The following is a 27,320-nucleotide window of genomic DNA, read 5'->3' on the forward strand; positions in this document are numbered from 1 at the left end:
TCAACAGTAGCCTGACTCTAATTGCAATTAAAATGAGAAGGTGAAATGTGATATCAGACACTATTGAAGATTAGAACAGTATTTTGTTTCATTAATGGTTTTATAAGCCTGATTTTACTACTCAAGAGTAGTAATGAGTTGTTTCTGTATTGAATGAACCAGCACATTAGTTTTAAAGTGATGCGCCATTCATACTTTAGGGCTAATAGAGAACAGAAGCTGTGCCCTTGTTTGGGAAGAAAAGATGAACTAAAAACCTTACTGGATGAATGTAAAAATGCTCTGGTGAGCATTTTGAAATGAGAGGTATTAGTTTGGTTTCTTGTGTCCAATATGAGGGGAAAGGTAGGAGGTTTTATATTGAGGGATCAAAGAAAAATGTAGACCACTGAATGATATGCGTGCATTCACAGCAAATATGTAAAAATAATGTGTATATAAATAGTAGAGTGTGGGCGCAGTCATTTAAAATTTTAGAAGATTGGGCTAAAATTTCTTTAAGGGTTATCTAGATGTTGCCTTTAAGCATTATGGGGTCCTATATAAGTTTGACTGAGTAATGGATTATATAGGATAAATAAATTCTTGCCCAAACTTTTACACTCATTTACTGGGTAACATTAGGCAAGTTATTTAACATTTTTGGGTCTTGAGAAGCACAGTCACGGTACTTTTGTGTCTTGTACATGACACATCGTTATATGTGCAGAAAAACGTGAGGGTTATTTGGGAGAAATTGTATGTTGTTTCATTCTAATTTATCTTATCTGGCATTTGCCATATTTTAAGAGAGATATTTAGCCTTTGGATAGTTTGTGTGGGCCAACAGTTCTTTTTAGTTTATCCCCCAGGCTTTGCCAAGTGGCAACCAAACCAATATCTGTTGCTCTTCAACAACTTCAAGGTCAGCATTGACCAGTCAATATTATAGCACTTAGGCCAGGAGAACTTTCTAAAAGGATTTTAAAGTGCTAGAAGAATACATTTAATCCAAAACACCACATGCTTTCCTAAGAACGCTTGGAAGCCTTAAATTTAATATGAATAAAAATAATCTTAAAGTAGTATTAAAATTTACTTATGATAACTTTCCTTGAAATTTATAAACCAAGTTTTCTTTAAATTAATGATAGCTATAAATGTACTATGTCTACCCTGTGCTCATAAAAATTCATGTCCATATTTATTTATTCAGGAGGAGTAATCTGCTGTAAGATTGATCAAACCATGAAATGTATCACAGTGAATAGGACTCCAAGTAGAAGAGAGGAGGAGGCTCTGACTTTTATTGATGAAGCCTGAATGATATGCCTCTCCCTAGGGCACCATTCTAAGCATTCTGATTTTTCTGCTTCTTCTCAGAATCCCTTGTCTTTTAAATAATTTCTGGCTGTGTAGTCTTGTCTTTGGACATATACACAGTTTATTTTTCTGTCTGAAAAATTATATTGCTTTTCAACAGAAAGTAAAAAATCTCTCAAATTACTCTATAAGTAAATCAAACTGTCTCTCATTCTATATCACAGTAGAATAATGCTGGATCCTGGTGGGAATATCCACCACCGTCCCACTCTCAACAAGGACTGGGCGTATGACTAAACTAACCGGGCCAGGCGGACACTCTACTACTCTGCTAGGAATCGGAATCTTGGGCAGAATGACACTGGGTGGAATGAAGGTAGTTGGAGTTAAATCCTTCCTGTGGTCATACCAAAAGAGACTGCCCATAAGTTTATTCTATAAAGACCCCCAAGAGTTGTCCTGGTTTCTGTCCCACCTCAAGGTCAGGTGGTTCTGTTTTCCTTTATTCTGTGAATTACCCAATGTTCTTCCACGCTAGGGTGCAGGAGTTGTAGAAAGCACTTAAGTTAGCTGAAGCCAATTTCTGTAGCTTGCAACCAAAGATCTCCAATTGATACAAGCATAAAACACGTATATAAACAAAATAAATAAACTATGTAAGACAATACAGTACATCATAGATGCCAAACAAATGACACAGATAGCAGGTGTTGCAATAGCTCAGAGGAGCTAGAAGTATCTATGGTCTGATAAAGTCAAGGAAGATTTTATAAAGGAAATGGGTTATGTATCTTTGAGTTACTGTTGCCCATCCATTGGGCAGCATCTATGAAAGATCAATAGCAGTATAGCATTGAGTTAAGAGCTCAGGCTCTAAGTCAGAGAGAACTTGGGCTTAAATCCTGGCTCTGTCTGGCTATATAATTTTATTCAGGTAAGTTAACCGTTAATGTCTTTTCTCCTGTTTCTTTATTTGTAAAACGTAAGGATTAACACTCATATGATAGGTTCACTGTAAGCATTAAATCAGATAATGCTTGTAAAATGCTTAGCACAGTACTAATATGTACTCAATTTTAAAAAGAAATGAGCCGGGGCACTGTGGCTCATGCCTGTAATTCCAGCACTTTGGGAAGCCAAGGCAGGAGGATTACTTGAGCCCAGGAGTTTGAGACCAGCCTAGGCAATGTAGCGAGACCCCTGTCTCTACAACAAATTTTAAAAATTAGCTGGGCATTGTGATGCATGCCTGTAGCCCCTGCTACTTGGGAGGCTGAGGTGGGAGGATCACTTGAGTCCAAGAGGTTGAAGCTGCAGTAAGCCATGTCTGTACCACTGTGCTCCAGCCTGAGCAACACAGCAAGACCTTGTCTCAAAAATAAATAAGTAAATAACTTAAATTTTAAAAATGAAAATAAATGAATCAATGGTGTGTTTCTTGGCAATGATTGGGAACTCAAACTCAAATATCCAGGGTGAATGGATGAAATTGTACAATATCCTTGGTGCAAGAAAAGGATGGCACTAGAAAGGAATCCATTTCTCTTGCTGCCTCCTATCCAACCCCCAACCCACCCCTACACCATCACACACACATACATTTTCTGAGGATAGAGGGAATCTCATCAAGGTTTTTGTGTAGCTTTAATTATCCACAAAGTCTTTAACAGTGTGCCAAAGTTATTTCATTAGCCTTGTAATAACCCTGCGAGGTAAGCCTTCTTATCACTGTTACACACAGAGGATACGATGTCTTCACCCAGGCCACAGTATCACCTGAAGATTAAGAAATGGATTTTTATCAGTTTGCTGCCTTTCTTAAATCACGAAGCCTCTGTTCGTTTTCTATTTGGCCAAACATGACTAAGAAGGCAACTATTTTAACAATTTTTTTGTTTTTGTTTTTGTTTTTGTTTTTTTGGAGACGGAGTTTTGCTCTTATTGCCCAGGCTGAACCGCAATGGCGTGACCTTGGCTCACAGCAACTGCCACTTCCCGTGTTCAAGCAATTCTCCTGTCTCAGAGTAGCTGGGATTACAGTCGCCTGCCACCAAGCCCGGCTAATTTTTTGTATTTTTAGTAGAGACGGGGTTTCACCATGTTGGTCATCTGGTCTCAAACTTCTGACCTCAAGTGATCCGCCCCCGCCTCAGCCTCCCAAAGTGCTGGGATTAGAGGCATGAGCCACCGCGCCCAGCCAATTTCTTTTCATAAGGAAGCCTTTCAGGATTTTTCAAACAAGATCTACTTTAGCTTCCCTAGAGAGAAAAAATTATCCTCTAAAGTTTAAGATTCTTGAGAGAGATGTAGGCCCATAAGTATGATCAATTTAAAGGTGATATTCTAGAAGTATGCATAATGAGTTGGAGGAATGGATTCTAGCTGGGAGATTTTAGGGAGCCTTGATACTTTTTTTTTCTGCTACTCCATATAATCTATTCTTCTCATAGGAGCCAAAATGGCATTTTAAAATATGAACAGATCATACAAATTTCCTTGTTTATATCCTTTTGTTCCAGTTATTATAGCTATGTAACAAATTACCCCAAACTGCAATGGGGGAAAAACAGCCATTTTGTTTTGCTCATGGATTCTGTGGACTAGGATTCGGGCCCAGCAGAGATGGCTTTGTCTTTGCTCCATGATGTCTGAAAACTCAGTTGATGCAACTCAGGTTGGGACTGAACTCATCTGAACACTCCTCTTGCAGGACTGGCTGTTGGCTGGGAGTTTCAGGCCCCTCCAGATGGTTTCTCTATGAAGACTTTGTGCTTTCTTACAGCGTGATGGCTAGGTTCCAAGGGAAGGTGTTAGAGGAGAGAGAGACACACACACACACTCATACGTGCACGCGCACACACACACATACACACGCACACACACACACAGATTATGACCTACCTGCAAAAGTCGCATCGCCTCACTTCTGCCATATTTGATTGGTCAGAGAAGTGATATGCCCCTTGCATACCCTCAAACTGAGGGAACATAGACTCTACCTCTCAAAGGAGAGTGTCAGTCACTTTGTAAAAAGAGCATGTGGATGGGATATATACTGCGGCAGCTATCTTTGGAAAATTCCATCTACCACACCTTTCAATAGTTTCCTAGAACAATGAGGCCTGGCTCAAGAGTAGGTGTGCAGCACATATTTGTTGAGGGAGGAACTGAGTGAATAAGAAGGGATGGTGTTTATTCTGAGCCTTAAAAGACAAGCTACTGAGTTTTTTTTTGTTTTTTGTTTTTTGTTTTTATTTTGACAGGGTCTCCCTCTGTTGCCAAAGCTGAGTACAGTGTCACGATCTTGGCTTACTGCAGCTTCAACCTCCTGGGCTTAAGTGATCGTCCTGCCTCAGCCTCCTGGGTAGCTGGGACTACAGATGCACACCACCATGCCTGGCTTTTTTTTTTTCTAGAGATGGTCTCAAACTTCTGGGCTCAAGTGATCTTCCCATTTCAGCTTCCCAAAGTATTGGGATTACAGGCACGAGCCGCTGTGCCCAGCTGAGATTTTTTAAAAACAACTTTGCTGAGCTATATAATTCACATATATTACAACTTAAATACAAAATGTAACCTTTACAGTCAATGGCTTGTATTGTATTTGCAGAGTTGTGCAACCATCACCACTAATTCCAGAACATATTTTGTTACCCCCCAAAAAACCCCATACCCACTAGAAGTCACCCTCCATTTCCCTGCAACCCCTAGCAACCATAAACCTACTTTCTTTATAGATTCACCTATTTTAGATATTTAGTATGAATGACTGGAATCATACAATAGGTAGTCTTTTTCTGATTGACTTCTTTCACTTAACATTATATTTTCAAGGTTCATCCATGTTGTGACATGTATCAAGAGCTTCACTCCCTTTTATTGCCAAATAATATTTCATTTTATGGACATATGTTTTATTCATCCATTCATCAGTTGATAGAAATTTGGATTGTTTTTGCCTTTTAGCTACCGTGAATTATGCTGCTCTAAACATTTCAGTACATTTTTGTGTGGAAGCACTCTTTTATTTCTCCTGAGTATATATCTGGGAAAAGAATTGGTGGGTCATATGGTAAGTCTATGTTTAACTTTTTGTGGAACCGCCAAACTGTTTTCCAAAGTGGCTGTACTATTTTACATTCCCAGCAGCCATGTGTGAGAGTTTTGATTTTTCCACATCCTTGCCAACACTTGTTACTATCTGTCTTTTGGATTATAGCCATTTTAGTAGGTGTGAAGTAGTTTCTCATTATGATTTATCCATATGGATGATTTATCCATTTCTGATGAATAATGATGATGAGCATCTTTTGGTGTGCTTTTTGGCCATTTATATATCTTCTTTAGAGAAATGTGTATTTAAATCGTTTGCCCATTTTAAATTTGGATTATCTCTTTATTATCAAGTTGTCATCATTCTTCAGCATATCCTGAATTTAGGTCCCTCTTCAGATATATAATTTGCGGAAAATTTTTCCTATTCTGCAGAAAAGGTTTTCACTTTTTTGATGTTATTGTTTGTAGCATAAAATATTTTAGTTTTGATGGAGCCCAGTTCATCTATTTTTTTCTTTTGTCAACGTATGCTCTTGGTATTGTATCTAAGAAAACATTGTCTAACAAGCAAGTGTTTTCATAGTTAAGGAAAATTTGGGTGTGGGGGAGAAATAACAAGGGGGAAAGAGCCATGTAAGTTAAGGCATGGGAGAATGAAAGCACCTGGCAAGACATTTTCAGAATTCAACATATTTGGAGGCAGAAGGGCAGAGAAGAGGGAGTCTCCAGTGCCCAGAGCATGAAGGATTTGTACACAGCAGAGGGGTAGAGATTTGAGAGTCGTTACCATAGGTACAGTAGCAGAAATCACAGAAGTCTATTCGATTGCTCAGTGTATTATACTAAGAAGAGAAGAGCTCTGAAGCTGGAACTCTGGGGAGTGCCAAAATTTAGAGAGGATAAGGAGCTCACAATGGAGGTTGACCAAGAGTGACCAAAGATGTAAGAGGTAGTCGGGAGAGATTGTGTTACAGGGACCAAGAGAAGAACAGGTTCCAGAAAGAAAAGTGTGATCCACAGTGTCCAATAGTGGTTAAGAAAGACAAGGATGGAAAGAGTCCACTAAAATTGGCATTTGGTTGGTCATTGCTGACCTTGGTCAAGGCATATCAGTGCTTCAGTAGCAGAGAGAACGCCTGATTGTGGTAGAATTAAGTGCAAAGGTGCATAGGAAGCTTTAGGTATTAAGGAATCACTCTTCCCAGAAGCTTGATCATGAAGGAAAGAACAGTATTCGCAGCACTTTGGGAGGCCAAGGCGGGCGGCTCATGAGGTCAGGAGACGGAGACCATCCTGGCCAACATGATGAACCCCGTCACTACTAAAAATACAAAAATTAGCTGGGTGTGGTGGCATGTGCCTGTAATCCCAGCTACTCAGGAGGCTGAGGCAGGAGAGTCACTTGAACCAGGGAGTCAGAGGTTGCAGTGAGCCGAGATCACACCACTGCTCTCCAGCCTGGTGACATAGTTAGACTCCATCTCAAAAAAAAAAAAAAAAAAAGAAAGAAAGAAAAGAACAGTAGTAACCCAGATTGGTACCCAGGGTCAAAGCCAGGATTTTATTTAAATTATCTTGAGCACTTGTATCTGTCAGAGTTCAGTGAAGAAAATCAAAAGCATTCTAGGTATTTGAAGAATTTAGGCCAGGCAAGGTGGCTCACACCTGTAATCCCAGCACTTTGGGAGGCCGAGGCAGGCAGATTGCTTAAGCACAGGAGTTTGAGACCAGCCTGGGCAACATGGCAAAACTCCATCTCTACTAAAAATACAAAAAAAAAAAAAAATGACTGGCGTGGTGGTGCCCATCTGTAATACCAGCTACTCAGGAGGCTGAGATGGGAGGATTGCTTGAGCCCAGGAGGTCAGGGTTGCAGTGAGCTGTGATCATGCTGCTCCACTCCAGCCTGGCTGACAGAGAAAGACTCTGTCTCAATAATAATAATAATAATAATAATTCATGAAATTATGTGCTTACAAAATCAGTGGAAGTGCTGGAGGGCCAGAAGTCAAAGGGCCATCACTGAACTTTTGGCTTCAAGATGACATCACTACTACTGCAATCCACGGCTTCCACCGCTGCTACCACTGTAGCTGCTACACCATAGCCTCCCTGCTCCACCTCTGAGATAGCGAAGCGGAAAAGGACGACAGCTGGTTTAGAATTTTTTGAGCTGGTTTAGATGACCGTGGATGTGGAAGCAGGAAGTGAGGATTTGCTCCTTCCCATATGTAGCAACCCAAACATATACTGGTTAGAAACAGAGCCCTGTTTCCAAATGGATAGTCGTTTGTGATTATCCCAGAGCACCGTGTACCAAGCACTGCAGTCAGAATGTACTGTCTGGTTTAATTTTCACAACAAGCACCCTAAGGGAAGTCAGCTGCCCATGTAAGCAGTTTTCCAAGTCACATGGCTAAGAAGTGATGCAGCCACAATTCCAACCCTGGCTTGTCTGACTTCATCTGTGCTTCCCTGGCACGGTCACCAAGCAAAGACATTTGCTACCTGCCCACTTGGGACAAAGCAGAGAAGAAGGGCTTTTCTTTTCAACCGACCTTCCAAGAAATTGGCTTAGAATACTCCAGAATGACCTTGGAAAGAGCCATGCTCACCAGCCCTGGAAACTAGAGATAAACTGGGCCCTGTTTCTTATGCCTATGCCAACAATTGATTCACTGGATTGGCATGTCTCATCCCCATTTTAATCAGCCTGTCAAAGTTTTGTCTTCTTTAATTTAAAAAAGAATCATATTACTACTTTTTAAGACATTGACAAATCCAACTGATCAATCACCACTGCTTTCCATGTTACTCTATCACATTAGAGAGCAGAGGCTGTATTGGCTATGCTTTATGACACATCAAAAATAAAATAAGACATGAAAGCTTTGAACATTACTGCTATGATATCAGTCACATGAAAACAGGAAAGCCGTGATAAAACACCTTGTCATCATCTAATGTCTTCACTCTATTACTCAGTGTAAGGTCACTTATATATGAAGCACTTTTATAGGAAGCAATTAAAAGAAATCTGTAAATAAAACCTCATAGGCCAGGCACAGTGGCTCACACCTGTAATCCCAGCACTTTAGGAGGCCGAGGCAGGAGGATTGCTTGAGCCCAGGAGTTCAAGACCAGCCTGGGGAGCACAATAAGACCTCATTTCTACCAAAAAAAAAAAAAATTGTTTAATTAGCCGGGCTTGGCGGCAGGCGCCTGTGGTCCCAGCTACTCAAGAAGCTGAGATGGGAGGAACACTTGAGCTGGAGAAGTCAAGGCTGCAGTGAGCTGCGATTGTGCCACTGTGCTCCAGCCTGGGTGACAGAGCGAGATCCTATCCCCAAAAATAAATAAATAAAATTAAAAATAAACCCTGACAACTTAATCTCTGTTCTATTTAAACTATTATAATCAGATATAATCCTATCAAGAAAGTTAAAAAAAAAATAGGCATCCCAGCAAGTTTATATAACAGTATATTTTTTAAAAGATACTTAATTTACTCTGTGTTACTTGATAATTGTGTCCAGTAACTATTCAATAGTTTATTTATTTATCAAACATTTATTGATGGCTTATGGAACTACCTCTGTAGGTTACTTACTTCAAAAACTCATAGTGTAATGGAGGAGATGGATGAGTGAAAAAATTCAACCAAAATATTTAGTCTTCATCTGTAAGCAAAAGAGTAAAATGGGGGCCAGAACAGGGAAAATGTTCAAAGTTAAGTGAGGGGCCAAGCATGGTGGCTCACACCTGTAATCCTAGCACTTTGGGAGGCCAAGGCAGGCTGATCACTTTAGGTCAGGAATTCAAGACCAGCCTGGCCAACATGGTGAAACCCCATCTCTACTAATAATACAAAAATTAGTGGGGCCTGGTGGTGCATGCCTGTAATCCCAGCTACTCGGGAGGCTGAGGCATGAAAATCACTTGAGCCTAGGAGGCAGAGGTTGCAGTGAGCTGAGATCCCACCACTGCACTTTTCAGCCTGGGCAACAGAGTGAGACTCTATCTCAAAAAAAAAAAAAAAAAAGAACACAAAGTTAAGCAAGGACTTTTTGTAATCATGACACTTGTATATTGTTTGAATTCCTCTCCAAGCTTATATGAGTTGATAATTTTGAAATATGGTAAAATGTTAATGAGGTTGATATCTTAGAAATTATTAATATGATTTTTCTCTTTTGCTTTTGCTGGAACATATTTTTCGTAGTGGGTCCAAGATACTAACCAGCCTCAGAAGGAGATTAAGTAATTTGTTATACAATAACAACATTTGTCACTTACTGTGTCCTGGTCACTCTTCTAAGTAATTTGCATGTAATGCAAAGAGACAGAATTAATATTCAATTTCTGACCTTTAAAATAAAATTGTGTGACCAAACAATAGCCTTAAAAACCAGGCTATTATAATTTTTTTCTTTTTTCTTTTTTCTTTTTTTTTTTTTTAGACGGGGTCTCACTCTGTCACCCAGGCTGGAGTGAAGTGACAGAATAGTGGCTCACTGAAGCCTCAACCTCCTGGGCTCAATGGACCCTCAGCCTCCTGAACAGTGGGAACTACAGGCATGTGCCACCATGCCCAGCTAATTTTTTTTGAGGAGGGGTAGATATGAGGTCTCACTAAGTTGCCCAGGTTTGTCTTGAACTTCTGGGCTCAAGAGATCCCTCCACCTTGACCTCCCAAAGTGCTGGAATTACAGGCGTGAGCCACCGCACCTGGCCTCAAGCTATTGTATTAGGAGAGGACTTTTCCAATTATTTTATTAACCTTCATCCCCTATCTATTAGAAACCAAGTGTATTAATCAAGTTTCTCCAGAGGAATGGAACCAATAGGATACACACACACACACTCACATCTCACACATGTATACTTACATTAATATATTTCTCACATATATTCTACATACTATAGATATATATGAGAATTGGCTCATGTAAGTATGGAGGCCCAGAAGTCCCACCATCTGCCATCTGCAAGCTAGAGAACCAGGAAAGCTGGTGGTGTGATTCAGTCTGAGTCTGAAGGCCCCAGAACTGGGCACTTCAATGCGAAGGGCAGAAGAAGATGAATGTCCCAGCTCAAGGAGAGAGAGGATTTGCCCTTCCTCCACCTTTTCACTCTATTCAGGCCCTCAACGGATTGGGTGATGCCACCCACATTAGTGAGGGTAGATCTTGTCTACCTATTCAAATGTTACTCTCTTCCAGAAACACCCTCACAGACACACCCAGAAATAATGTTTCACCAGCTATCCAGGCATCCTCAGCCCAGCCAAGTCAACACATAAAATTAACCATCGCACTGAGCCTGGAGACTTAGCTCAGAGCATTCTCTCATACTGCAGAGAAGACACCCTCCTGTTATAAGGAGAGGAGCAGGGCCATGGGTTTAACTCCTCTAAGTAGAAGGGTGATGGGTTACAGAGGAAGAGGAGGAGGGAAGTCATTCCTCTTCTGTCCCAGAATTGGGAAGGAAAAGGAGAGACAGACAGAGCCAGGGACAGAGACAAAGAAGCAACGCAGTCAGATGTGTGTCCTGACTGTGCATGAGGTGACTGGGGGAAACACCAAGGACAAAAGGGCATCGTTCTCCCCAACTCCCCATCTGAGATTCTGAGAAGAGACTTTACTGCAGGCTACCTCATCTCAACCCTAGTGGGGCCAGCATGGCCAGGTAGAGGGAGGTTGTGAAGTTTAACTTGAGAGTCTTCTAAAGTTTCCACAGGGGGCCCTGTGACCCAGAAGTCTATGAGAATCTGGCGGGGATCCATAGTGCAGGTGAGCCGGGTGAAGGACTACCAGGTAGGCCAGGACTAAACTGGAGTCACAGCCAGAAGTCAGAGGTGTCCTGCAGGGAGGACCCAGGGGAAGCCGAGGGAGTCAGAGAGAGCTGATAAGGAATCGCTCCAGCCCCAGACATCCGCTGCATTGCCAGCCATGCTGAGAGCTACCAGGGGAATAAAAGTCGACAAGGTGGAGGACACTGTTCCCAAGACCTCAGGGCCAGGCAACCCCATTCCTCCCCGGATAAAAAACACCTAGTCAACATCTTGGGGCTGAAAGGGTGAGAAATCTGACAGCTGAGCTTTTCTTTTCCTACACAGACTAACTTCACTTAAGGGATTGCTAAGTGAGTAGATCAGATTAAGTTTAAACCAGGAAGGATTTAAAAGTTAATTGTTTTTACTCCTCACCAGCAGGTGGGATTCAAGGAAGAAGGCTGGACTCATTAACAAAGGGACTATATAATGTCTCCATACTTCTGAGATGCCATGTGAGTTAAATTCACAATCCTGCTAAATAAATTTAAAAATCAATGACAATACAGACTATTAAATGCTATGAAAAGAAGCATAGGGTACTATGGGACTTCTAGGCAGCAAAAGTAATTGCTGTATGGCATCAGACCCATGGAGCATCCCCACCTGGGATCTGGTCTTCCCAGTGAAACCTCTGCACATTTGCTGAGGATTGGAGCAAGGGAGCATGGTTGATCCCATTTTGTCAAGTGGAAAATTAAGAGCATTCCCATTCTCTATTTGGCATCCATTGATTTATCCAACTCCTCTTGAATATTTTAATACATCTGTACTACATCTTGGAGGCTTCAGGTATCTGTAGAGAATATTTCTGAAAGTTCTGTTTGTTAGCATCCAATTTTGGAGTGTTAGAGAGGTGAAACAGGCCCTGTCTGTGTATTTTTCCCTTAAGAAGAAAAACAAATATACTCTATTTATGTGCAAGGTTTAGATAGTATGTTACCGAAAAGGGGTCCCAATCCAGACCCAAGAGAGGGTTCTTGGATCTCGTGCAAGAAAGAATTTGAGGGAAATCCATAGAGTAAAGCAAAAGCAAGTTTATTAAAGAAAGTAAAGGAATAAAGAATGGCTACTCCATAGCAGAGCAGCGCCATGGGCTGCTCAGCTGCTTGTACTTATTGTTAGTTCCTTCTTGATTATATGGTAAACAAGGGGCGGATTATTCATTAGTTTTCCAGGAAAGGGTTGGGCAATTCCTGGAACCAAGGGTTCTTCCCCTTTTTAGACTATATGGGATGACTTCCTAACATTGCCATGGCATTTGTAAACTGTCATGGTGCTGGTGAGAATGTCTTTTAGCACGCTAATGCGTTCTAATTAGCGTATGATGAGCAGTAAAGATGATCAGAGGTCATTCTCTTTGTGATCTTGGTTTTGGTGGGATTCAGCCGGCTTCTTTACTGCAAACTGCTGTATCAGCAGGGTCTTTGTGACCTGTATCTTGTGCCAACCTCCCATCTCACCATGTGACTTAGAATACCCAGCCTCCTGTGAATGCAGCCCGGTAGGTCTTAGCCTTATTTTACTCAATCCCTGTTCAAGATGGGGTTGCTCTGCTTCGAATGCTTCTCACAAGTATTGTTTCACTCGGAATGGCTCAAAACATGAATTTTATATCCTTGGCTGGGCGCAGTGGCTCACGCTTGTAATCCCAGCTCTTTGGGAGGCCGAGGCAGGCAGATCACGAGGTCAGGAGATCGAGACCATCCTGGCTAATAAGGTGAAACCCCATCTCTACTAAAAATACAAAAATTAGCCGGGTGTGGTGGCAGGCGCCTGTAGTCCCAGCTGCTCAGGAGGCTGAGGCAGGAGAATGGCGTGAACCCAGGAGGCGGAGCTTGCAGTGAACCGAGATTGCACCACTGCACTCCAGCCTGGGCAACAGAGCAAGACTCCGTCTCAAAAAAAAAAAAAAAAAAAGAAAATTTATATCCTCACATCCAATTCTTCCCCTTGCTCCTGGGTGATAACTCAGGCAAAATCCATGACTTTTCTGGTCTCTCTGTTGTAAAGCAAACCCTTAATCAGTAATTAAAATATCTAGTTCCATTTTATAACCAAATCTTTAAACACAGCTTATGATCAATATTCTCATTCTTCTCCAGCTTGGGCCTGCGGCCAGCAGAGAAGAAAAGGGAGGTGGTCACGGTCACGTTCTTTCCTCTAATCATGCCCACTTCCATTCTTCCCCTCCCTGAATTGCTGATGGAGAGCAGGAGAGCTCTCACTTGACCAGTACTGCTATGATCCAGCCTCTGCCCTCTGGCCCTACCAGGTGTTTAAGCCTGACTGTCTTTTTCGCTGTGGGTTCTTTGGGGATCCTCCTCCCTAGAGAGAGAGAGAGAGACAGGAAACAAGTGGGCAAGCCAGTCTGGACCTAGGAAATAGACCTGTATCAAGCCCAAGTCAACAAATGAGCATTTTCATGTTTCTGCACAGTTAGGACTTTCTGAGCAAGTTTTTCTGGAGCCCAGATTAAAGAACAAGCCTTAGAAGTTAAATTATGACCATGACTGAATAGGTAATGAGACAACTGTAGAGAGATTTGTCTCCCCAGAGGTCTGTGTTTACACTTCAGAGGAGCAGGGTGGGAGGGGGTAAAACCTGCAACCAAGAAAACATCCCGAGAGTTGTAAACCAGGAGAAGCTTCTCTTATCTTCCCCCAGACACTTATTTGCATTCCAAAAGGTAAGAAGCCCAGACCGTTCCCTTTACTTCCCCAGCAAAATTGGTGTACACTAGAAAGCAGAGGTTTCTCTCCCTTTCTCAGAAGGGGAAAAGAGAAGGCCGACCCTCTCATATATAAGCTCTCAGATTCATAATTTTGAGGGGTCTTTCTCTCCTGCAGTACAGAACCTAGTACATATAAGAGGACATCTGGCTTTCATCATATCACTCTAGGGGGTTGGGGCAAGGGAACTGATAGTTATTGACGTGAATTATAATAACTTTGATCTCTGCTCCAGAAACTTTATATTTGCATTCAGAATAACATAAATAAATACAGGTATTAAAAACCTATCAGCCATTGAAAGAGGACTGTGCATGGTTCTGTCAGAGGTTTGTGAACCAGAGCAACTCCATCTTAAATAGGAACTGGGTAAAATGAGGCTGAGACCTACCGGGCTGCATTTCCAGATGGTTAAGGCATCTACGTCACAGGATGAGATAGGAGGTCAGTGAAGATACAGGTCATAAAGACCTTGCTGATAAAACAGGTTGCAGTAAAGAAGCCAGCCAAAACCCACCAAAACCAAGATGACCACGAGAGTGACCTCTGGTCATCCTCACTGCTGCACTCCCACCAGTGTCATGACAGTTTACAAATGCCACAGCAACATCAAGAAGTTACCCTGTATTATTTAAAAGGGGGAGGCATGAATAATCCGCCTCTTGTTTAGCATATAATCAAGAAATAACCAGAAAAATGGGCAACCAGCAGCCCTTGGGCCTGCTCTGCCTATGGAGTAGCCATTCTTTTATTCCTTTACTTTCTTAATAAACTTGGCTTCACTTTACTCTGTGGACTCACCCTGAATTCTTTCTTGCATGAGATCCAAGAACGCTTTCTTGGGGTTTGGATTGGGACCCCTTTCCAGTAATAGTTCTTCGCTGGAGCATATGTGATTCATATGCTAAAAAGGCCAATGTAATGCTGAAACTGCCCTTACAAAGATTATGACAGCAAGAGAAATTTAGCATGGCTGACTCTATCTTGCTTCTAGACTCATGGGCTGGCTGTACTCACTCACTCCTGGGCATAGGCCAGGCTAACCATGCAATGAATTTAGTTTACAGTTTAACTATGAAGCAAGGATGATAATAGTCCCTCTCTAAAATGGATTCCCTCCTTGTTGGGGGGCTGAAACTGCCTTTATAAGACTAATGAAAGGCCACAAGATTAGGATTTCGGGAAGGGCCTACATTCTGCTAAAATATAGACATAGCTTCTGTAATCCCTTACTGCTCAGGAGTCATGTAGCCAGAGGTCAGAAGATTTGTCACTTCCCCATTTGCTCCTATAGATAACATCACTATTATAGAACCTAAGATTGGTCTTTTTAGATGTTTCTCAGACTTTTGCATTCTGGAAACCAAATGACCCCACCTAGACCCATGGATTATTACTCAGCTGGTCTTGCGGCCCCCACCCGGAGGCAGAATCAGCACATGAGGACTGTTTCCACACCCCTATAACTTTATCCCCAACCCATCTGCAGCACCAATTCCCTAGGCCCCTGCCCATGAAATTTTCCATAAAAATCCTAGCCTCTGAGTTCTCTGGCAGACTGATTTGAGTGATAACTCCAGTCCTTCACTCAGCTGCCTTGCATTACATAAACCCTTTCTTTACTGCAATACCCTAGTCTCAGTGAATTGGTTTTGCCTGTGCAGTGGAAGAAGCAAGGACGAACCTGTTGGGCGATTACGGTAATAGACTGTTTGATATACATTGAGTGTGCTGTACAGGTATAGTAAGAGAAATAAGCATATCTCAATACTCAGCCATAATCTAACACAATCATTTCTGGGAATACATTTTAATAAGAAAATGAGAAACTAGACTGTTTCTACTCCAGAGGAGTTAGCCAGATAAGGGATGGGCTTGGAGACCATGTCAAGTGAGCAAAAAATGGATCTGGGTTATTTATTCTGAAGAGTTATCACATGCATGAGACAAAAAATTCATTTTCTTTTGATTGTTTGGAATAAATTGCTCATACTTATGGAGAGACAGATTTTAGCTTCATATAAAGAAGACTTTTTCCAACAAAGATGTTCAGCAATGCAATGAGCTGCTTTAACAAGTAGAGCACTCTCTTTTGTCATTGGACGTGTTTAGGTCGCAGCTGGGATGGCCATCTGTTGGAGAGGTTGCAGAGGAAGTCTGTGTTCTATGTTGGAGGTTGGTCTAATTGAACTTTCAGGACTCTGGCAACTCTATGTCTCCACAAAGTTTAACTGATCTTTGTCTGAATATTTTCATTTTTGGTCATCGTCCTGCAGAGCTCCCTTTCTTGGCAGCCTGCTATATTCCCAGAGTTGTGTTAACTTCCAGAGTTCAAGTCAAGGCTCTATGATTTACTTTGTGATTTCTGGTAAATTACTTAATCCCACCTGTAACATTGTGAAACCAATACTTCCTACTTTTAGGCCTATTATGGAGATTAAATGAAATGGTACTTGTAAAACATGAATTGTGTAAAGCAGCACTCACTAGAACCCAGTAATACACAATGGCTATGGTTAGTTTATTAGTCTCTTAGCTTCTTGTCTGTCTCCATCCTTCTTTCACTTGGCTACCTATTCACCCTTCACATCTCACTTAGTTTTCATTTATATGCCTCTTATTTCCAGTGAGTTTGAGTCTCTTCTTATGGTAAAGATCCATTTGGCAAATTATATTTTCATACTTATGCCTACTGTTAAATTATTTTTCTAATTTATTCTACTATTTGTTAGTCATTTTACTGTCAATTTATAGGATCTCTTTCTATATTAGATTTATGAAATTAGTTGTAAATATTTTTCTGGCTTATTCTTTGTCTTTTGATCATAGACCTTCTGACGTGAAGCAGGCTTGTTGTTCTAATTTTTTTATTGATTTTTTTTTTTACATAGGGTCGCTCTCTATTGCCCAGGCTGAAGTGCAGTGGCACAATCCTGGCTCACTGTAGCCTCAACCTCCCCAGGCTCAGGTGACCCCCCCCCCACCTCAGCCTCCCAAGCAGCTGCACACAGCTTTTAGGTTGGTGCAAAAGTAACTGCGATTTTTGCCATTAAAATAGCAAAACCGCAATTACGTTTGCACCAGCCTAATAATTTTTTTATTTTATGTAGGGATGGAATCTCTCTATGTTGCCCAGGCTTGTCTCGATCTCCTGGGCTCAAGCAATCTACCTGTCTTGGCCTCCCCAAATGCCGATATTACATGCCTAAGCCACCGTGCCCAGCCTGTTGTTTTTAATATAGTAGTGTTCATCCAGTCTTTCATTCATACAGAGGCCATGAATCTCTATCTCTATTTCTTACTGACACCAAAAAGTGATTAAAAGGTATAATTCCTTGCGCTATCATTATGAAATGAAAATGTCTGCTGTCGTTGTAGACACACAAACTGCTACATCATCAAGATGCTTCAGCGCTGTGCTTTTAAAAGGGACCCTTTCTTGATATAATTTTCCAGTGTCTCTGCTACTAAAGAATAGCTTCTAATAACAACTGATCATTTACACAGCTTGAGTGTCTTTTGTAGCCAAGGTACTACAGAGGCTCCACTACAAGGCTCCAGACAGGCTGGAACTATTGTAACCATTATCTTTACCTGCCAGGTAATCAGGTTGCCAGTCAAACCGTACTCCTATGGAATAGGGAAATTGAGTCCCTGCTGCTTAAATAAAAGGCACTGAATTAGCTGGCAGTAACACTGACATTTTAGATTCATCTCTGGCCTAGTCACCACAGGGAAGCAACTGTGTTAATACTGGAGAGAATACTGGACTTGGTGTCAGAAGGCTTGATTCATTTACTTCAGTGTAGTGCGATTCAATTCAATTCACATTTCCTGATCTTCTATTAAGGCCAGATAGTCTGCTTGGGTTATGGGTACAAAGAAGCTGTTTTGTCCCTTAAAGAGCTCACAGTCTAATGGGAGAAACAGGATCATCAGTGACTACAGTAAACAACATCCAAATACACAGACTCTGTCTTAAAAATACAGAGAAGAAACCTAAAAAAAGGAACTTGATTTCTCTCTGTTAAGTTTCTCTTACCTATTATGTGCACACACCCAACTATATCCCGGACATTGCTGTTATATTACCTTCAGCCCCGTATATCACAAACCAAACTTACTATTGGTTCCCTGTCCCTTTCCAGCCCCTCTGCCACACCAACAAGATAGCTTCCTGATTATGCCATCTCAGGGTCTTCAGTCTCTGAAACTCAAAACCGTGATGTTTATCTGGATTCCTTCCCCTCAACTCACAGAGGCCCTTCCCTCACTAAGCCCTGCCCATTCTTCCTTTGTAATATTTTGCACATTTCCTTCAGACCTTTATTATGTCATTAAAAAAATCTTCTGACTCTTGTCCTAGATAACATTATTTTCTGCACCAGTCACTATTCACCATTCCATCCTTCTACTACCCAGACCTATTTCCGCCAAACTAATTTCATCATGTGATTTTCCAGCTTTAAAAGGTCAATAATTCACCATTACATATTGGATAAAATTCAAGCTCTGAAATCTAATATTTGGTGGGTCCTTTAGTCATCTGACTTCACTTTTTATTTTCAGTCTTGTCATTATCTATGCCATTCTGCTTGTCCCTGGCCCCATCAGATGGCTGTATTTATTATTGAGAAAAACATTCTTCCCTATCATTTTTTCCCATCCTGTTATCTCCTCTCCTCCCCTTCTTCCATCCCCATATCTCTTGCTTCCTCTTCTTTATGCATCCAAGTTCTAGTCATTTCAAGGTCCAACTCCAAGTCTTATCTACTCCATAAAACTGAGAAGTAGCTCAGTTTTATGCTGAGGTCTTCATATCAGACCTTCCTCTGAAGGTCTTCAGAGCATTTTTTTCTTTTCTGAATTCCTAAAATGTTTATTCTGTGGCCTTAGCAGGTACTTAAGCGTATATGTATCAGATTGCCAGGGCGGCTTAACCAACAGAAATATATTGTGAAACAATACATTTCTGGAGGCTTGCGTTCTGAGATCAATGTGTTATCAGGGTTGATTCTTTCTGAAGGCTGTGAGGCAGAATCTGTTCCATGCCTTTCTCCTAGCTTCTGGTGGTTTGCTGGCAATTTTGGCATTCCTAGTAGATGACATTCTCCCTGTGTTTGCATGAGCTTCCCTCTATCTCTTTACATGGTGGTGTTCTTTTTATAAGGATACCAGTCATATTGGATTAGGGGCCCACTCTACTCCAGTATGACCTCATCTTAACAAATTAAATATGCAATGACCTTATTTCCAAATGAGGTGATATTCTGAGGTATTTAGAGATAAACTTTAACTGATTAATTTTGGGGCAGACACAAGTCAATCCATCACAATATATAATGGAGTTCTATCACATAAGCATTTACTTACACAAGTTCAACAAAATGCTTCCAGCTGAGAAACATAAAAATGAGAAGACAGGAAAAACATAATTTGAATAATTTGGGAAGCTTTGCCTTTTTTTTTTTTTTTTTTTTGTGCCAGAGTCTTGCTCTATCACCCAGGTTGAAGTGCAGTTGTGCAAGCTCGGTTCACTGCAACCTTCACCTTCTGGGTTGCAATGATCCTCCCACCTCAGCTTCTCTTCCCGCGTAGCTGGGTTTACAGGAATGCACCACCATGCCCAGCTAATTTTTTTGTATTTTTAGTAGATATGGGGTTTCACCGTGTTGGCCAGGCTGGTCTCGAACTCCTGACCTCAAGTGATCTGCCTGCCTCGGCTTCCCAAAGTGCTGGGATTACAGGAGTGGGCCACCGAACCTGGCCCTTTGCCTACTTTTTAACTTTATGCCCACCAGTGAAATTGTGGCAAAAGATGTGATTCTGCTGTTTAGTCAGTTGCAATTTCTTTGTGCCTCTTGGAAGTAGGCATCTAGTCACTCAGAATGTGACTTGTGTATAAAAATATGTATTTGATAATATGTGATATTTGTCTTACTGGCCAGCCTTGTAATCTCACTTCCAATAAGACACTATGTCATATTTTGCCACACTACTCTATTTCAGTGCACAGCGGTAGCAAAGTATGCTTTTACATCTCATTGAATTCTTTCCCTTTTACTTGAACAGCCTTTCCATCCTTTCTCCAATCCTAGCCACAAACTAAACAGATAAACAAAGATGGGAAATTCTTAGCTTTTAAGTGAAATGAAAAACCAAGAGAGGAGGGAGGGAAAAATGAAGAACAGGAAGGAAGGAAGGAAGAGAGGGAAAGAGGGAGGGAAAGGAGAGAAGAAGAAAGGTAGAGAAAGCAGGGAAGGAGAGAAGACAACAAAAGATGAAAAACCTTTATGCAAGTGTAATGGTTTTGTCTTCCTGCTCCCCCTGACTAAATAAGAATATCAAGACCTAGGCGAGTGTGCTGAGTTGAACGATGGTCCCCCAAGAGATATGTCCACGTCCCAATCTCTGGAACCTACAAATGTTACTTTACCTAGAAAAACGATCTCTGCAGATACAATTAAGGGTCTTGAGATGAACAGATGATCTGGATTATCCCTGTGGGCCCTAAATCCACTGATGAGTGCCCTTATTAGAGACATATAGAGGAGATTTGACATACAGACGAGAAGGCAACATGGAGACAAAGGCAGAGATCGGAGTGATGGGTTCACATGCCAAGGAAGCTGAGGATTGCTAACAGCCGCCAGAAGCTGGAAGAGGCAAGAAATGCTCCTCCCCCAGAGCCTGGAGAGGGAGTGCAGCCCTGATAACACCTTGATCATGGAATCTGGCCTCCAGAACTCTGACAAGATGCATTTCTGTTGCATTAAGATGCCTAGTTTGTGATTTTTTTTTCTTTTTTCTGAGACAAGGTCTTGCTCTGTCACCCAGGGTGGGGTGCAGTGGCTTGATCACAGCTCACTGCAGCCTCAACCTCCTTGGCTCAAGCTCTCCTCCTGCCCGAGCCTCCTGAGTAGCTGGGACTACAGGCATGTGTCACCACACCTGGCTAATTCTTTTTTATTTTGTAGAGACGGGTTCCTATTTTATTGCCCAGGCTGGTCTCGAACCCTTGGGCTTAAGCAGTCCTCCCACCTCAGCCTCCCAGACTGCTGGGATTTCAGGCATGAACCACTGTGCCCAGCCTATTTGTGATCATTGTTAACAGCAGCTTGAGGAAACTAATGCAAGGAGGAAAAGTAGGGAAGGGACCAGATACACTGATGGAATCAGCGTAAGTCAGGTTGGAATCAGCTGGGCCATGCACTGATGGAATCAGCTCTGGCCCAGGAAATTCCTGCCTTTCACACCCCACACCCTGAGCAAGCAAATGCCAAGGAGCTGCTGGAAGACAGGTTAGTCTGGGGAGACAAGTTAGTCTATGCATTTCTATCACAGTGTCTAGGAGCGTCATCATCTGTCTTTCTTATTGTTCCCTAGAGAAGACCCACATTGATAGCGGCCAGAAAAGAGCTTCTTGATGTCCGGCATGAATAATACCTGTCTGTGCCCAGAGAGTTTGCTCAGCCTGCCATGGATCCTTCCTGCTGGGGGCACCTGCAGAAGTCGTGAAGGTGGGGAAAGAAAGCAACCACCCATGCCCAAAGTGAAACTGCATGGAACCAGCTCACGATTCTCTACAGCAGAAGACGGTGGGAAACACTCCACCGAAGACAATCCTGCTGCTTTTAGCCCCACTTCATTTCCACTTCCAGAGCTACCTGGTGCCACCTGTGCCTTTTGAGGTTTCTACAGAGCAGCCCAAGCTTTTCCCACTGCTGGATGAGATTCAAAATTTTCAGAGCTAAGTCAGTTTCCAGATGTCCTTCTGCTATGCAATCCTCAAATTGTATTGATATTGTCTTCTCTACCATCTCTTTGTCCTAATGGTTTTTAAAAAGCACCTTAAAAATTCCTTTATTGGCCGGGTGTGGTGTCTCATGCCTGTAATCCCAGCACTTTGGGAGGCTGAGGCAGGCGAATCACTGGAGCCCAGGAGTTGGAGACTAGCTTGGGCAACGTGGTGAAACCCCATCTCTACAAAAAATACAAAAATTAGCCAGTCATGGTGGCGCACGCCTGTGGTCCCAGCTACTCGGGAGGCTGAGGCAGGAGAATCACTTGAGCCCAGGAGCAGGCAGGTTGCAGAGATTGTGCCACTGCACTGCAGCCTGAGCGACAGAGCAAGACTCTGTCAAATAAATAAATAAGCCCTTTATTGTAATTTTAGGGGAGTGAAGGAGGGAGAGAGCTGAAATAACTGTGTATGTTTAACCTGCTCTCCTTAGTTAGATGATGCAAACTTTTTATCTGAAGATTTGTGCCTTGATTCAGTTCCGGAAAATTCTTAGCTGTTATCTCTTCAAGCCTGACTTCTCAGCTACATTTGTTTTTCTGTTGCTACAAAAACAAATCACCCCAACCTTAGCAGCTTAGAACAACTCACAGGTATTATCTCATAGTTCTGCAGGTCAGAACTCTCTAGGTGGGCTCTGCTCCCTAAATCAAAGTGCCTGGGCTCTTATCTAGAGATAAGAGAATCTAGGGTAGGGCCTGCTCATTCAGATTGGTGTAAGGAATTCATTTCCTACAGCTGTAGGGCTAAGGTTCAGTTAACAGTTGCTGGCTGTGAACAGGCTCTCTCTCAGCCCTTCTAGGATGTTTGCATTCCTCTCAGGCTGCCCCTTCCATTTTTGAGCCAGTAAGCCAGCTTGTTATGTCCTTGTTTTTTCATCAAGTCCTTCTTATACTTCACTGCTTTTGTTTGTTTTGTTTTGAAGTGAACCATCTTTCTACTCTCTATCTCCATGAGTTCAATGGTTTTAAGTTTTAGCTCCCACAAATAAGTGAGAACATACAAAGTTTGTCTTTCTCTGCCTGGCTTATCTTAACACAGTGGCCTCCAGTTCCATCCATGTTGTTGCAAATGACAGAATCTCATTCTTTTTCATGGCTGAATAGTATTCCATTGTGTATATGTACCACATTTTCTTTATCCATTCATCTGCTGATGAACATTTAGGTTACTTTCAAATCTTGGCTACTATGAATAGTGCTGCAATAAGCGTAGAAGTGCAGATATCCCTTTGATATACTGATTTCCTTTCTTTTAGGAATATACCTGGCAGGGGATTGCTAGACCATATGGTAGCTCTATTTTTAGTTTTTGGAGGCATCTCCAAACTTTTCTCCACAGTGGTTGTACTGATTTACATTCCCAACAATAGTGTACGAGGGTCCCTTTTCTCCATATCCTCTCCAGCATTTATTATTGTCTCACTTTTGGATATAAACCATTTTAACTGGAGTGAGATGATATCTCATTGTAGCTTTGATTTGCATTTCTCTGATGATCAGTGATGGTGAGCACCTTTTCATTTACCTGTCTGCCATTTGTATGTCATCTTTCGAGAAGTGTCTATTCAGATCTTTTGCTCATTTTTTAAATTGGATTATTATATTTTTCCTTTAGAGTTGTTTGAGCTCCTTATAGTTTCTGTTATTAATTCCTTGTCAGATGGTAGTTTGCAAGTATTTTCTCCCATTCTGCAGGTTGCCTCTTTGTTGATGGTTTCTTTTGCTGTGCAGAAGCTTTTTAACTTGATGTGAACCTATTTTACATTTTTGCTTTGGTTGCCTGTGTTTTTGGAATATTACTCAAGAAATCTTTGCCTAGTCCAATGTCCTGGAGAGTTTCCCCAATGTTTTCTTGTAGTAGTTTCATAGTTTGAGGAGTTAGATATGTCTTTAATCCATTTTGATTTAGTTTTTGTATATGAGGAGAGATAGTAGTCTAGTTTCATTCTGCATATGGATATCCAGTTTTCCCAGCACCATTTACTGAAGAGACTGTCCTTTCCCCAATGCATGTTATTGGCACCTTTGTCAAAAATGAGTTCACTCTGGATGTATGGATTTGATTCTGCATTCTCTGTTCTGTTCCATTGGTCTATTTTTATGCCAGTACTATGCCATTTTGGTTACTATACCTCTGTAGTATTATCTGAAATCAAGTAATGTGATTCCTCCAGTTTTGTTCTGTTTGCTCAGGATAGCTTTGGCTACTCTGGGTCTTTTGTGGTTCCATATTAATTTTAGGATTTTTTAAAATTTCTGTGCAGAATGTTATTGGTATTTTGACAGAGATTGCATTGAATCTGTGTTGCGGGAATTCAGGGACCCCGAACGGAGGGACCTGCTGAAGCCATGGTAAAAGAACATAAATTGTAAAGATTTCCTGGGCATTTATTAGTTGCCCAAATTAATACTTTTATAATTTCTTATGCCTGTCTTTACTGCAATCTCTGAACATAAATTGTGAAGATTTCATGGACATTTATCACTTCCCTAATCAATACTCTTGTGATTTCCTATGCCTGTCTTTACTTTAATCTCTTAGTCCTGTCATCTTCATAAGCTGAGGATGTATGTCGCCTTAGGACCCTGTGATGATTGCATTAACTGCACAAATTGTTTAAACAATATGAAATCTGTTTCAGATTGTTTTTCACCTTGAAAAAAGAACAGAAAAACAGCAATGTTCAGGGAACAAGGGAGATAACCATTAGGTCTGGCTGCCTGAAACCTGGGCAGAACAGAGCCATATTTCTCTTTTTTCAAAAGCAAATAGGAGAAATATCACTGAATTCTTTTTCTCAGCAAGGAACAGCCCTGAGAAAGAGAATGCATTCCCAGGGGGAGGTCTCTGAAATGGCCGCTCTGGGAATGTCTGTCTTTTACAGTTGTAGGTAAGTGATGAAATAAGCCCCAGTCTCCAGTAGCGCTCCCAGGCTTATTAGGATGAGGAAATTCCCTTCTAATAAATTTTGGTCAGACCAGTTGTCTGCTCTCAAACCGTCTCCTGATAAGATGTTATCAACAACAATGCATGCCCGAAACTTCATTAGCAATTTTAATTTCGCCCCAGTCCTGTGATCTTGCCCTGCCTCCATTTGCCTTGTAATATTTTATTACCTTGTGAAGCATGTGATCTCTGTGACCCACACCCTATTCGTACCTCCCTCCTCTTTTGAAAATCACTAATAAAAACTTGCTGGTTTTGCAGCTTGGGGGGCATCACGGAACCTGCCAACATGTGATATCTTCCCCGGACACCAGCTTTAAAATTTCTCTCTTTCGTACTCTTTCCCTTTATTTCTCAGACCAGCCATCACTTAGGGAAAATAGAAAAGGACCCACGTTGAATATCAGGGGCTGAATTTTAGATTACTTTAAGTATTATGGACATTTTAACAATATTTATTCTTCCAATTCATGAACATGGAATATCCTTCCATTTTTGTGTGTCCTCTTCGATTTCTTTCATCATATGTTTTATAGTTTTGAACTGTAGCAATCTTTCACTTCTTTAGTTAAGGTAATTCCTAGGTATCTAATTTTATTTGTAGCTATTGTAAGTGGGATAACTTTTAAAATTCTTTTTTAGATTGTTCACTATTGGCATGTGGAGATGCTACTGATTTTCATAAGTTGATTTTGTATTGCACAACTTTACTGGATTTATCAGTTCTAATACTTTTTTGGTGGAGTCTTTAGGTTTTTCCAAATATAAGACCATATCATCTGCAAACAAGGATAATTTGACCTCTTCATTTCCAATTTGAATGCTCTTTATTTTGTTCTCTTCTCTGAAATTCTCTAGCTAAGACTTCCAGCACTATGTTGAACAACAGTGGTGAAAGTGGGCATCCTTGTCATGTTCTAGATCTTACAGGAAAGGCTTTTTCTCTCTTTTAGTATGATACAAGCTGTGGCTTTTATTATGTAGAGGTAGTTCCTTCTATACCCAGTTTTTTGAGATTCTTTTTTGAGAAAGGGTCTTACTTTGTTGCCCAGACTGGAATGCAGTGGCGTGATCCCCTCACTGAAGCCTCGACCTCCCAAGCTGAAGCAATCCTCCCACCTCAGCTTCCCAAGTAGCTGGGACTACAGGTGTGTACCACCACACCTGGCTAACTTTTGTATTTTTTTGTAGAGGTAGGATTTTACCTTGTTGTCCAGGCTGGTCTCCAACTCTTGGGCTCAAGCAATCTGCTCACCTCAGCCTACCAAAGTGCTGGGATTATAGGTGTGGGCTACTGTGTTTGTTGTGAAGACAAGTGAAGAGAAATGGACCCAAGTGTGGTTCCTAAAAGTCCAGTTATTGCAGTTGCTAAAGGATGTAATACTGCTGGAACTGCCCTTTTTACAAATGCATGGCTGTGTCTTATATGGAACGGAAATTTTGTACTAGCATTTGCATAAGACAGTCTTGGAAGTAAAGCAGCGATGCTGCAAGTCCCTTTCCATTGGCTCAGAAGACTCATTTACCCTGAATTTCCACATATGAAATACAACCCTTGCCCAGGGTCCAAAGATACTTCGTATCCCCATGATGCTAGTTCCAAAGGTGCGTCTGAGCCACTAGAGGAAGTTCCAGTGAGTTGTTCCCATAAAAGTGTTCCAGCCACAGCAAGTGGTGCATTAAGCCTAGAGTGGAAAGATAAGCCGGGGTGGAATTTTAAGAATGATCTTTGGACCCGCCAAGCCAAAGCTTGAGCTAGAGGCAGAGATGAATTGTTGAGTAACACTGTGGTCCAACCAGTGGAAATATTGGAAGAATTGGTATTACTTGTATATTGGGGTTGCCTTGGATCAGGTTACTTAAGGAGGAGGAATTGGTTTTGTTTTCCTAGTTTGCGATATGAATTGATTTTTGTTTCTGAGGAATTATAATGTTTCTCTTGATTTGTCCAGCTGAGGACAACCTCATATAAACAATTGTTTAGGGATCCCAGAAAGGTCCCATTCATTCAGTGGGAAGTGAAACAAATTGGGAATTGGCTCTCTGAGGTTAGGTTGTGAAAAACCCTTACAGGATTTTGGGCATTGGTAAAATTTAAATTTGGGTTGTTTCTTATGATCTGAGATAAGACTGTTAGGAATAAGCTTTCCACAGCTGGACTGGGATATGTAACTTCTGACTGGGTGGCAACAGTGACTCTGGCATTGACCTTGACTATATCTTCTAATGGTAGTGGTAAAACTTCAGCTGATAGTGATCCTGAGGTACAAATGTAACAGGAAATTAAGTTAGTTAGCGTGGCTAACTGTTGAATCTGTTTAAACACTTGGTATTGAGGCTGGCCCCCCAATATTGGTGAAAATGGATTATGGACATAAAAAGTTGTTCCATTGTGGGGGAAGCAAGCAGTTAAATGATAAATATATATAAATAACTACGATTACTTACTCCACAGTAACTATGCAACAAAGACACCAGCAAAGTCAGTAGGGATTTACTTATCTTTTGGATGCCTTTTAAATAGGTACTTCAGATCCTCCACAGGTTCACAGGGTAGTGATTGATGGGAGCTTCAGGTTCCAGGTCTGGAGCTTTAGGTATTGTAGGCTTGACCCTGGAAAGATGTATCCAACTATTTAATCCTAAC

General features: G+C 41.4%; 1 protein-coding gene across 1 annotated transcript in view; it reads left to right on the forward strand.

Annotated features, from left to right (window-relative positions):
• CEP135 (centrosomal protein 135) overlaps positions 1–27,320 on the forward strand; it is a 129,941-nt gene that overhangs the window by 8,304 nt on the left and 94,317 nt on the right. The window contains exon 3 of the mRNA XM_058434399.1: positions 21,310–21,443. The gene's annotated coding sequence lies outside the window, so the exon portion shown is untranslated. The remainder of the gene's footprint in view (positions 1–21,309; positions 21,444–27,320) is intronic.

This window comes from Hylobates moloch, unplaced genomic scaffold (assembly GCF_009828535.3).
Source record: "Hylobates moloch isolate HMO894 unplaced genomic scaffold, HMol_V3 SCAFFOLD_2, whole genome shotgun sequence".
In the NCBI taxonomy this organism is placed as follows: Eukaryota; Metazoa; Chordata; class Mammalia; order Primates; family Hylobatidae; genus Hylobates; species Hylobates moloch.